Consider the following 13,643-nt stretch of genomic DNA (forward strand, 5'->3'; position numbering starts at 1 on the left):
AGGTATAGATGAATTATGATGACTCTTCTATAAATTTGATGCATTTCCATATCTATTTATATAAATACCTGTATATATATAGATATCAATAGATATCTTTATATAGATATCTATATATAAATATATAGGGGTTTGGGGGTATGGGGGTGTCTGTGTGGGTGTGGGTGTATGTCAGCTAGGTGACAGAAAAGAGTGCAGGGCCCAAAGAATCAGGGAGGATTATCTCCTGGACTTCAAATCCAGACTCAGACACTTAGTAGCAGTGTGACCCTGGGCAAGATACTTAACCCTGTTTGCCTCAATTCCTCATCAGTAAAATGAGGTGGAGAAGGAAATGGCAAACCATTCCAGTATCTTTGCCAAGAAAACTCTAGATAAGGTCATTAAATGTCAGACATGGCTGAACAACAATAGCAGCAACAGGAAGAACATACATTTACATACATATATACATACACATGCATATGTATATATTATATACACATATACACATATTTATATACACACATATGCACACACACATGCATATACATATATATCTTAAAATAAGACATTTATCATGGAAATTTTATGCTTATTATTATAATGAGTTTATTTAGTACCTAACTGATTTTTTAAATAAAGAAACTTTCATTTAAAGTTTTGAGTTCCAAATTCTTTCCCTTCTAACATTCCCCCCAGGTGGTAAGCAATCAGATGCATGTTATAAACATGTAATTATGTAAAAATTCTAAGTGATTTGTAATTTATGTGTCTCAGGCCATTTATTGAATGTAATTTTTATTGCATTATAGTCCCAAAGAATGCATTTAATATTTCTATTTTTTTGCATTTATTTCTGTTTTCCTGCCCTAATTGGCACAAGGCATTTCGTCCTTGTGACAAGTGAGAAAATTTGGTCACATAGAAGTCAAATGTATTTAAATCACTGACTACAAAGAATGAATTAGTCCCTAGGACACATTCAAATTATATTAATAAATAGTGAAAAAATGTTTAGTCTTAAATTTGAATCATTGTAAGATTTTTAAGAAATTATGGAGAATTTTGGGCAGCTAAGTGGTGCAGTGGATAGAGCACCAGCCCTGGAGTCAGGAGGCCCTGAGTTCAAATCTGGCCTCAGACACTTAACACTTACTAGCTGTGTGAACCTAGGCAAGTCACTTAACCCCAACTGCCTCACCAAAAATTAAATAAAAGAAAAGAAAGAAAGAAATTATGGAGAATTGAATTCAATAAATATTTGTTAATACACAAGCCATAAACTATGATTCAAGATAAAAAATAAAAAAAGATTGTCTACATTTGAAGTATTTTTATTTACCAAAGGAAATTGTTGTATAGGTATGATATTGTGGATTTGGTTTCAGACCACAAGAAAGTGAAAATTGCAATAAAGTGAGTCATATGAATTTTTTGATTTCCTAGTGTTTATAAAAGTTATGTGTATACCATTTTATCGTCTATTAAGTATGTAATGGTATTATGTCTAAAAAGCATATACCATAATTTTAAAATATTTTCTTTCCAAAAAAAAACTTGTAACCATCCTCAGATCTTCAGTGAGCCTTCTATTTCTATTTTGTTTTTATTTTTTATTTTTGCTGATGGAGGGTCTCATCTCAATGTTGATGGCTGATCAGGGTGCTGTTTGCTAAAGGTGGCTGTGGAAATTTAATGAAATAAGACAATGAGACATTTGACTACCTTTTAGGAAAGTTTTCTCTATAACATACAATCATATTTCATAGTGTATGAGATGATTATGGATTTGAGTCAGATTAAACTCTGAGGATGGGGTCTGGAAGGTACTCAGCCCCGCCTCAGTATAGTTAGTTTAAAAGTTTATTGCTTGTCAAATTCTCACTGTCTCCTTTAAGTTTTATTGATATTTTTACTTCTGCTCAGTCTCCCCACTTGTCAGCTACATATTAGTTTTGTCTGCAATCCATCATGTGTCAGAACCCCAGTCCCTGTTGAGTGGGTCAGGGAGTTTGCCCACCAATTCAATACTCAGGACTCAAGAAGAAAGGATAGGGCTCGGCACAGGATGCAGCAATTAAGTTGAGACCAGATGTTAAGTGACATGTCTCTTTTTCTCAGAGCAGAATCCCCTTGACCCTAGGGTCCCAACAATGGATTATTCTTTTATTCTATTTCTTTGATTTCCCAACATAGCTGAAGATAAAGTTTAACCCTGTCATCCTTCTAAAATTAACACGACTACAAAACAATGCTGAAACACCTGAGTGACTCTTCCTGTTATTCAAGTTGAGATAGGGGCCGGGAGAGGGGAGTCAGTGGGTACTGTGAGATCTGAAACATCTGACTGTCACTCCCCTGTTCCCTCTTCCTTTGGTTTGACCTTGTTCCCCCTCCCCTTTTCCCCCTTGTTCCTGGAACACGTATGCATGTTACCATACATTGATCACGAGCTAAACACGCACCCTGGGTGAGACAGGATTGGATGTTAGATTGTGAGCTCGCCCTAGTGTGCATGGGGACTTCCCCCCTAACATTCCTATAAAAGGTCAAGGCATGTATTAGCTATCATGGCTCAGACATTGAGTTTGCCCATTCCTGCAGGAATGTAATAAATCTGTCTCTGCTTGACTTGGTGGTCTCCTCGAGTTATTTGGGTAAACTGAGGCAGTTTACTCCAAACAATAGCATTAGAACTTCTTTGAAAATTGGAGTCAGGGCAGACCCAAGATGGCAGAGAGAAGCCAGCAAGTTGCCTGAGCTCTCCTTTGGTTCCCTCAAAAAGAACATTAAATCAAGCCTCTAAACGGATTCTGAAACTACAGAACCTACAAAAGATAGAGGGACACAATCTTCCAACCTGAGATAATTTAGAAGACTTCAGGAAAGGTCATTCTCATTCAGGCAAAAGGGGAGCACAGTGCACCTCAGCTCAGCGCAGCCTGGAGGGGGTCTGGGCAAGTCAGCAAGAAGCTCTAGGCCATAGCCAAGCAACTGAGGCCCCTTGATCCTGGCTCAGCAAGCTGGTGGTACATCAGGCCAGTGGTGAGATCCACCAGCACCAGCTGAGAGGGCAAGTTGCCAGCTAGACGGCCACTCACAGGACAGGCATGACCAGGCCTGGCCATCCCAGTGAGCCAGGAGCAAACCCAGGGAGCAAGCCCAGGGCAGTGAGAAATCCGCAAGCCATAAAGACCTCAGAGTAGAAAGCCAGTGACACAGCCCCTCTCCCCCATCACAAGAATCTTGAAACAGTGACCCTGGTGCCCCAGGAACAAACCTCAACTTAAAAAAAAAAGTAAGCTGCAATATGAGTAAGAAACAAAAAAGAACTTTTACCATTGAGAGTTTCTGTGTCAACAGGGAAGAGCCAAACATAAACTCAGATGAGGACAATACTCTCAAATTGCCTACATGTGAAGCCTCAAGAGGGAAGATGAATTGATCTCAAGATGAAAAAGTCTTTTGGAAGGGCTCAAAAAGGATTTAAAAAATCAATTTAGAGGTAGAAGAAAAAATGGGGAGAGAAATGAAAGCAACACAAGAAAATTATGAAAAAAGAATCAGCAGCTTGGAAAAGGAAGCACAAAGATTGACTGAAGAAAACAATTCCTTAAAAAATTCATTTGAGAAGATGGCTGAAAGAAGCCAGCAAGCTGCCTGAGCTCTCCTTCAGTTCCCTTAAAAAGAACATTAAATCAAGCCTCTGGATGGATTCTGAAACTACAGAATGTGCAAAGAGACAGAGAGACACAGTCTTCCAACCAGAAATAATTTAGAAGACATCAGGAAAGGTCATTCTCAGTCGGGGAAAAGGGAGGCACAGTGTACCACAGTGCAGTGCAACATGGAGGGGGTCAGGGCAAGTCAGCAGGAAGCTGTAGCCCACAACCAAGCAACTGAGGGCCCTAGATCCTGGGTCAACAAGCTGGTGGCACAGCAGGCCAGTGGTGAACCCACCAGCACAAGCAGAGAGGGCAGGCTGCAAGTTAGAAGGCCACACACAGGACAGGCACAACCAGGACTGGCTATCCCAACTTGCAAGGAGCAAGCCCAGGGTGGTGAGAAACCCACAAGCCATAGAGGCCTCAGTGTAGAAAGCCAGTGACACAATCCCTATACCTCAGCACATAAAGCTTGAAACAGGGATCCTGGTGCCCCCAGAACAGACCTCAACTTAGATAGATAGATAGATAGATAGATAGATAGATAGATAGATAGATAGATAGATAGATAGATAGATAGATAGATAAATAGATAGATAGATAAATGAATGAATGAATGAATGAATGAATGAATGAAAAAATAAATAAACAAATAAATAAATAAGATGCGATATGAGTAAGAAACAAAAAAGAGCTCTTACCATTGAGAGCTTCTGTGTCAACAGGGAAGAGGCAAACACAAACTCAGATAAGGACAATACTCTCCAATTGCCTACAGTGAAGCCTCCAGAGGGAATACGAATTGGTCTCAGGAACAAAAAGCCTTCTGGGAAGAGCTCATAAAGGATTTTCAAAATCAATTGAGAGAGGTAGAAGAAAAAATGGGGAGAGAAATGAAAACAACACAAGAAAATTATGAAAAAAAGAATCAGCAGCTTGGAAAAGGAAGTGCAAAGATTGACTGAAGAAAATTCTTTAAAAAATTTATCTGGCCAAATGGAAAAAAGGTGCAAAATCTCACTGGAGAAAACAATGCCTTAAAAATTAAAATTGGACAGTTAGAAGATAATGACCCCACAAGACACCAGGAATCACTCAAACAGAATCAAAAGAATGAAAAAAATAGAAGAAAATGTGAAATACCTCACTGAAAAGACAACTGACATGGAAACCAGATCCAGGAGAGATAATTTGAAAATTATTGGACTGCCTGAAAGCCATGATCAGAAAAGGAATCTAGACACCATATTCCAGGAAATTATTAAGGAGAACTGCCCTGATATTATAGAATCAGAGGATAAAATCATCATTAAAAGAATCCAGTGATCACATCCTTAAAGAGACCCCAAAAGGAAAACTCCAAGGAATATTGCAGCCAAATTCCAGAATTATCAGGTGAAAGAGAAAATACTCCAAGCAGCCAGAAAGAAGCAATTTAAATATCATGGAGCTGCAATCAGGACTGCTCAGGGCCTGGCAGCTTCTTCAACGTTAAAGGATCTCAAGGCTTGGAATATGATATTCTAGAACGCAAGGGAGCTTGTAATGAAGCCAAGAATCGATTACCCAGCAAAACTGATTATTCTCTTTCAGGGGAAAAGATGGACAATCAATGAAATTGAGGACTTTCAAGGTTCCCTGATGAAAAGACCAGAACTGAATAGAAAATTCAATCTTAACATACAAGACTCTAGAGAAGTTTAAAAAGGTCAATGGGGGAGGAGGGGAAAGTTACTCAATAAGGTTAAATTTTTTTCATCCTTACAAAATAATACTTATAACTCTTGAGAACTGTATATGTATTTGGGCAGAGAGAAGGATTATATACAGAGGGACTAAATATAAATTGTCTTTGATGTGATGATATAAAGAAAATTAAGGGGTTAAAAAGAGAGTTTATGGGGAGAAGAGGAAAGGGGAGGTGGAATGGGGTAAATTACATCATATGAAGAGGTGCAAAAAACCTATTACAATAGAGGGAAAGAAGGGAGGGGTGAACATTGTTTCAACCTTACTCTCACAAGATTTTATTTAAAGAGGGAATAAAATATACATTCATTTGGATAAAGAAACTTAGCTTATTCTTTAGGGAAGTAAAAGGGTAAGGGGAAAATGGGGGACTGATAGAAGAGAGGTCAGAAGCAAGGGAGAAAAGGGTAAAGAAAAGAGAGGGGGGTGATAAAAGGGAGGGCATATTGGGTGAGGCAGGGGTAAGAAGCAAAACATTGGTGAGGAGGAATAGGGTAAAGAAGGGGAGAAAGTACAAAGAGGGTAAATAGAATGGAGGGAAATAGACATTAATAATAACTGTGAATGTGAATGGGATGAACTCTGCCATAAAATGGAAGTGAATAGCAGAGTGGATTAAAAACCAGAATCCTACAATATGCTGTTTACAAGAAACACATTTGAAGCAGAGAGATACACACAGAGTAAAGGTAAAAAGTTGGAGCAGAATATATTATGCTTCAGCTAAAGTAAAAAAAGCAAGGGTAGCAATCCTTATCTCAGACAAAGCAAAGGCAAAAATAGTTCTAATTAAAAGATATAAGGAAGGAAACTATGTCTTGCTAAAAGGTAATATAGATAATGTAGTAATATCAATACTAAACGTGTATGCACTAAGTGGCATAGCATCCAAATTCTTAGAGGAGAAGTTAAATGAGTTACAAGAGGAAATAGACAATGCAACTATACTAGTGGGGGATCTGAACCTTCCCATTTAAGAATTAGATAAATCTAGCCACAAAATAAATAATAAAGAAGTGAAAGAGGTGAATAGAATGCTAGAAAAGTTAGACATGATAGATGTCTGGAGAAAATTGAATGGGGATAGAAAGGAATATAACTTTTTCTCAGTATTACATGGCACATATTAAAAAATTGACCAGGTATTAGGGCACAAACCTTATAGTCGAATGTAGAAAGGCAGAAATAGTAAATGCATCTTTCTCATATCATAATGCAATAAAAATTACATGTAATAAAGAGTCATGGAAAGGTAGACTGAAAATCAATTGGGAACTAAATAATTTCATTCTAAAGAATGAGTGGGTCAAACAAAAAATAATAGAAACAAGCAATAACTTCACCCAAGAGAATGACAGTAATGAGACAATATACCAAAATATATGGCATGCAGCCAAAGCAGTACTTAAGGGAAATTTTATATCTCTAACTGCTTACATCAATAGAAAACAGAAAGAGGAGATCAATGAATTGGGCATGCAACTTAAAAAGCTAGTACAAGAACAAATTAAAAATCCCCAATTAAATACTAAATTAGAAATCCTGAAAATTAAAGGAGATGTTAATAAAATGGAAAGCAAGAAAACTATAGAATTAATCAACATAACTATGAGCTGGTTTTATGAAAAAACAATAAAATAGATAAACCATCACTTACTTTGATCAAAAAAAAGAAAGAAGAAAACCAAATTACCAGTATCAAAAGTGAAAGGGGTGATTTTACCACCAATGAAGTGGAAATTAAAGCAATAATTAGGAACCAATTTTAATATATAATAATAAATTTTATCAAAATGAATTTTGTTTGCCTTCTTAAAAGAGGTGAGGATGGAATAAAGAAGAGAATTTGGAATATGTTTTTAATGGATGTTAAACTTGTTTTTACATTTACTTGTGGAAAAATAAAATTCTAAATAAAAAATAATAAAAAAAAATATGTGGACTGAGCAACCTTGGGTTAAGTCACCAAATATCTTTTAGTTGTTCTCCCAAGATTTTATATGGGATGGATGACATTTTGTCACTCATCTACATGATCACTTGTAGTTTCCCCTCCAATTATTTAAATTTATTTCAATATTAATTGGAATGTATTAGTAATTATAGCATTTAAAATCTTGTTAAGACTTAAAAATCCTGAGCCTAACACACACATACACACCTGCGCACACACAAACTCATACACACATATACACACGGTCATGCACACACCAGAGCAGCAGCAGCAGCAAGGAGAAGCATCAGCTTCCTCCACTAGGCATGGCACTGGGCTCTACCTCATTATGGCAGCTGTGCCACACAAAACCCTTGACTTCCAGATCAGCGAGAAAGCTGATGGAGATGCCATTCTTAAAGTTCTACAGTCTTTTTTTGAAGAGCAAGCAGTGACAGAAACAATTCATTCTTGGGAAGATCATGTATATTTAGCAATCTACATTAACAAAAATGGCAGTTTCACAAGTCTGAGAATTTACCCACATGTATCAGTGTCAATGGATGCACAGAGTTACAACAATGATGTGAAAGGAAGAGAAGAAATTGACAATCTACTAAACAAATTAGAAGAAAGAATGAAAGAACTGTGTCAGGGCAGTATTGGAACGTTAAAATGATTTCCAACTCCTGTATGAGGAGGCAAAATTGATAAGTCTTGGCTCATGGCTGATGGACTCCTGGTGGAATATGACAGATGAAGTTGTGTATGATGAAGATTCACCTTACCAGAACATTAAAATTCTGCATTGGAAGCAGTTTGAAAATATCTTTATCCTCAGTGGGGTTGTCAATTTGGCAGAGAGTGGCTTGACATATACACAGGCCATAATGGGCGGTGGGAAGGAAGATTATACTGACAAGGAAGTGCTGATTCTGGGAGGTGGAGATGGGGGTATATTATATGAAACAGTCAAACTGAAACCAAAGATAGTCACTATGGTAGAGAGACTGACCAAATGGTGATTAATGAGTGTAAGAAATGCATACGTAAAACATGTGGAGACGTCTTAGACAATCTTAAAGAAGAGTGCTATCAGGTTCTCATACAAGACTGTATTCCAGTACTGAAGAGGTATGCCAACAAAGACAGAATGTTTGATTATGTGATTAATGAATTGACAGTTGTTCCAATCTCCACGTCTCCAGAAGAAGATTCTACGTGGGGATTTCTCAGACTGATTCTTGACTTTTCAATGAAAGTTTTGAAACATGATAGAAAATACTTTACACAGGGGAACTATATCAGTTTGACTGACGCCTTTACACTCTATGAAGAACAACTTAGCTGGCTTTATTATCCTGTTGAATTCTCAAAGGAAATTGTATGTGTTCCCTCATATACGGAATTATGGGTGTTTTATACTGTTTGGAAGAAAACTGAATTTTGAAGATTATTCTTGCCTGCATATTGCCATCTTGAACCTTTTAAATTATGTGTTCTAGATGATCCTGAAATTATTCATTCTATTGATTGTGAATTCCTAAAAAATTTTATTATTATTTTAATTAAAAAAGCAGATGGAAAATGTATATTTTGATGAGCTCTAGGGTGTTATTTTTTGAAAGTCAACTTGAAGATGAATTGGCAGCAATGCTGTTGAATGCACTAAAAAAAAAAGACCTAAAAATTCCAATTCTTTGTCAGGTAGAAGGTACTATGTAAATGTTATCTATTATTGTTATTGCAATAATCAACCTTATGGGATTATTGTAAGGAAATCTCTCTTTAAAGTACTGTATAAATGTAGTTTACTATTAAAAAAAAGTGATGAGCAGGTTATCAGAAAAACAATGAAAGACCAATTTGAGCTGATGCAAATTGAAATGTACTGTATACAAAATAACAGCAATATTGTTAGATGATCTGCTGTGAATGACTTGGTTATTTTCAGCGGTGCAATGATCCAAGACAACTCTGAAGGTCTTATGAAAATGCAATCCAACTACAGAGAGAGAACTGATGGTATCTGAATACAGATTGAAGCATAAAAAAAAGGACTCACAAATCCCTTTACATACATTGTTTTATTTAATAGTTACAATAGCCCTGTGATGTAGTGCTTAAGATGAAGAAATTGAGAGAGTTTGAGTTTCCAAATGTGTCATTTGAAATTGCATTGGGGGTGCCTGTCCCTGTTCTAATTTATTGGGGAAATTAGCTGGGATTTCTAATATATTGCTACTTTTAAATTAGGGGATACTGCACCAGTTTTGACTGCATGTAAGCCCAGCATACAATCCCAGGATGGGGAGAGGTGTAGTGAGAAGAGCAGGGGAGAGAAGTGAGCAACCCCCCTCTCTCCAAGGATTTTATTCTCTCTCAGGTAGAGGTGGGTCACTGCACATCAATCAAAGCTAATTGGCCAGTAACATTCAAGTCCATTGATTGACATGACTTGCAGGGTCATCTAGGTGAGTTAACTTACTTTAGGTAGTCAGGAAGGTCAATCTGTATTTCTTTTGCAATTCTACTGACTCTGGGCTGGTCCTGAGAAGCCAGCCACAGTTCTAGTGTGTGTGAGGGGTGTATCTGAGTCCCCCCCAAATACCATTATTAATAATTTTCTCACACAGACCAGAAGCAGGATTCTCCAACTTGTAATTCTAGGAATCTTTCCATTATTTCATAATGCCTCTCATTGTTCTCTCTCCTTATTTCATCTGTCCACATCCTCACATATATTTCCATGTGATTTTCTTTGCAAATTACTTGGCATGTAAGCACATAAATGCCTCAGTTCCTAGGATCTCTTATTGTGATTATTTTAAATTATACATTCCTGGTTAACATGACAACTTGACTATTGCATAGTTTTAGGATACACACCATTTCAGATATACAATGGCTTATTAATTTTTTTCTTATGTAAAATATTTATTCTGAGCTTAATCATAAAAAGATCAGTTATGTATATAAAATAACAAAACAAATATTTTTAAAGACAAAAGAAAAAGAAGAAAAAATAAGTAAAAGAAATCAACCAATAGACTGAAAAAGTCTGAAAATCTGAAAAAATGAAAAGATGTCCAACATTTGTGGAACTCCTACATTCATGAAAGGGTGTGTTTGGAAATTTTTTCTCATTCATCTTCTTATTTATCTTCATTATCTTGCAATTTCATTTACAGATATACTTTTGATTTTTCTTTGTGGATGTTGTAATAATACATTCTACAGTCGTGTATATGTTTATGTATATATTTTTCTTGAATCTGCTTATTTCATTTTTTTGCAGGGAAATGAGGGTCACACAGCTTGCAAGTGTCAAGTGTCTGAGGCTGGATTTGAACTCAGGTCCTCATGAATCCAGAATCTGTGCTTTATCCACTGTGCCACCTAGTTGCCCCCTTCTTATTTCATTCTTCATTAGTTCTTGTAGATTTTCCCACACTTTTCTGTGTTCATTATAGTCATAATTTCTTACAGCATTAGCAATATTCCATTACATTTCTGTACCACAATTTGTTTCAGTATTCCCCAATCAATGGGCATATGCTTAGTTTCCAGATTTTTCCTAAAGGAAAAAAAATACTGTTATAAATATTTTGGTATATATGGGGACTTTTATCTTCTTGAGGTATGATGATAGTGACAAAATCTCTGGGTTAAAATGTATGGATATGTTAGTCACTTTGTTTGCCTATTTACAAATTACTTTCCAAAATGGCTGTATTTATTCTCAAATCTCTTCCAGCAACCCCTCCAACATTGACTAATGCTCTCTTTTGTCATCTTTGCCAAATTGTTAAGCATGAGATGAAATGTCAAAATTGTTTTGATTTGGATTTCTTTTGTTACTAATGATTTGGAGCTTTGTTTTATGTGGTTCTTAGTACTGTCAGGATCTGAAATAAATCAAATATGTAGGTGAAAAAAAGTCTTTAATCAAGATAAAGAAGTTTGCAAAATGAGGTTGTCTAGGAGTTCAGAGCACAATGGATTTTCCAACCAGAAGACCCATGCAAAGGGTTCTTATACTTTGAAGAGAGGTAAAGGAAGTAATATAGGAAAGCAAGGCTTGGTCATGAGATGCCAGCCACCCATGGCAATCTAAACAAGAAAAAAACACTTCATTCTGGCTGTTTTGCCCTTCATCCCATGAATCCTAGTGAAATGGATAAGGCCCTCAGGGACTACTTTGGGGTTGTTTTGGCCCAAGTTGGCTTTCTTTACAAGGAAAGGTTCTAGAGTGGGGACATAAGGTGTGGGTCAGTTCAATCTAATGGAAACTATTTTATGTGTAGGAATGCAAGACATTACTGGAATTTTGACATTGTTAGCATGATTAAGAGATAGTGGAAGTCTGATTTCTTCATTGGAAAATTCCCTGTTCATATCCTTTGATCATTTATGAATTTGGGAATTACTCCTTATATATTTCAAAAAGTTCTTGATATGTTTTAGATATGAGACCTTTATCTAATAAACTATAAAATAATTATCCAGATTTTCTGCTTTCCTTCTAATCTTGGCTATATTTGTTTGATTTGTACAAAACATTTTTAATTTAATATAATTGGAATTATCCATTTTATACCAAATTTTTCTCTAGTTTTTGTTTATTCATAAATTGTTCACTTATCCATAAGTCTGATAAGTTATATGTTCCATTTAATTCTCCCTTTATACCTAGTTCATGTATCTCTGTTGACTTTATCTTAGTGTATGGTGTGACATATTGGTCCATGTCCAGTTTCTGCCCTACTACTTTCTAGTTTTCCCAACAATACTTACCAAATAATGGATTCTTATCTCAAAATCTTAAGTTTGTATACTTGTTAAATACAAGGTCGTTATGTTAATTTACTATTATAAATCATATATCTACTCTATTCCATCTATTTACCTTTTTATTTCTTACCCAGTATCAGATAGTTTTGATATTTACTGCCTTATACTACAGTTTAAGATCTGCTACTGATAAACCTCCTTCCTTTAAACTTTTTTCATTATTGTATTTGATATTCTTGACTTTCTGCTTTTCCAAGTGCATTTTGTTACCATTTTTTTTCTAATTGAGTAATTTTGTTTTTGTTTTTGGTAATTTAATTGGAATTGTGTTGAATATATGAATTGGTTTGTATAAAATGGTTATTCTTATTATTTTGGCCCTCCCAACTTATGGATAATTAAAATATCTCAAATTATTTAAATTTGATTTAATTTGTATATAACTTTTTTAAAAAATGATTTTGTGGGTCAGCTAGGTGGCACAGTGGATAAAGCACTGGCCCTGGCTTCAAGAAGACCTGAGTTCAAATCTAGCCTTGACACTTGACACTAGCTGTGTAACTCTGAGCAAGTCACTTAACCCTGATTGCCCCATAAAAAAACAAAAACAAATTGATTTTGTTTATGTAGTTCCTTTGTTTTGACAGGTGTACTTTCACATATGTTATAATGTTTAGCATTATTTTAAATGGGGTATTTGTTGTTGTTTTTACTATTTCTTCTTACAGAGTTTTATTTGTGGTATAAAGGAATGCTGATGATTTATATAGATTTACTTTATACCCTGCTACTTTGCTAAAATTATTGTTTCAACTAACTTTTCAATTGAGTCTATGGGATTTCCCACAAATATAATCATATCATCTGCAAAAAAAGAAATAGTTTTATCAACTTATCCCCTATAATGATTCCTTCAATGTCCTTTTCTTCTCTTATTGCTATTGCTAAGATTTCCAATACAATATTGAATAATGTTGGTGATTATGAGCATTCTTGTTTCATGCCTGATCTTACTGGGAAGGCCTTCTGAATTGATAGTCAAAAGATATGAACATGCAGTTTTCCAATAAATAATGACTTACATGACCTGATACTCAGTGATATGAGCAGAACCAGGAGAACATTGTACACAGTATCAAAAACATTTTGTGATGATCAACTGTGATAGACTTAACTCTTCTCAGCAAAACAGTAGTTCAAGATAATTCCAAAGGACTTATGATAGAAAATGCTCTCCAAATCCAGAAAAATGAACTGTGGAATCTAGATGCAAATTGAACCATCCTATTTCTACTTTTTTGTTTTTGTTTTTATTTTATTTTTTAAGGTTTTACCCTTTTGTTCTTATTCTTCTTTTACAACAGGACTAATGCAGAAATATGTTTAATGAGATTGTACATATATAACCTATATCAGTTTGTTTTCCATCTTGGGGAGGGGGGAAGGAAGGGAGGGTGAGAAAAATTTGGAACTAAAAATCTTATGAAAATAAATGTTGAAAATTATCTTTACAAGTAGAT

The 13,643-nt window shown here is 35.5% G+C and overlaps 1 pseudogene; it reads left to right on the plus strand.

The window, feature by feature from the left end:
- The first annotated feature begins 7,678 nt into the window (after positions 1 to 7,678).
- Positions 7,679 to 8,779, plus strand: LOC122726760 (annotated as a pseudogene).
- The last annotated feature ends 4,864 nt before the right edge of the window (positions 8,780 to 13,643 follow it).

This window comes from Dromiciops gliroides, chromosome 4 (genome assembly GCF_019393635.1).
Source record: "Dromiciops gliroides isolate mDroGli1 chromosome 4, mDroGli1.pri, whole genome shotgun sequence".
NCBI classification, from domain to species: domain Eukaryota; kingdom Metazoa; phylum Chordata; class Mammalia; order Microbiotheria; family Microbiotheriidae; genus Dromiciops; species Dromiciops gliroides.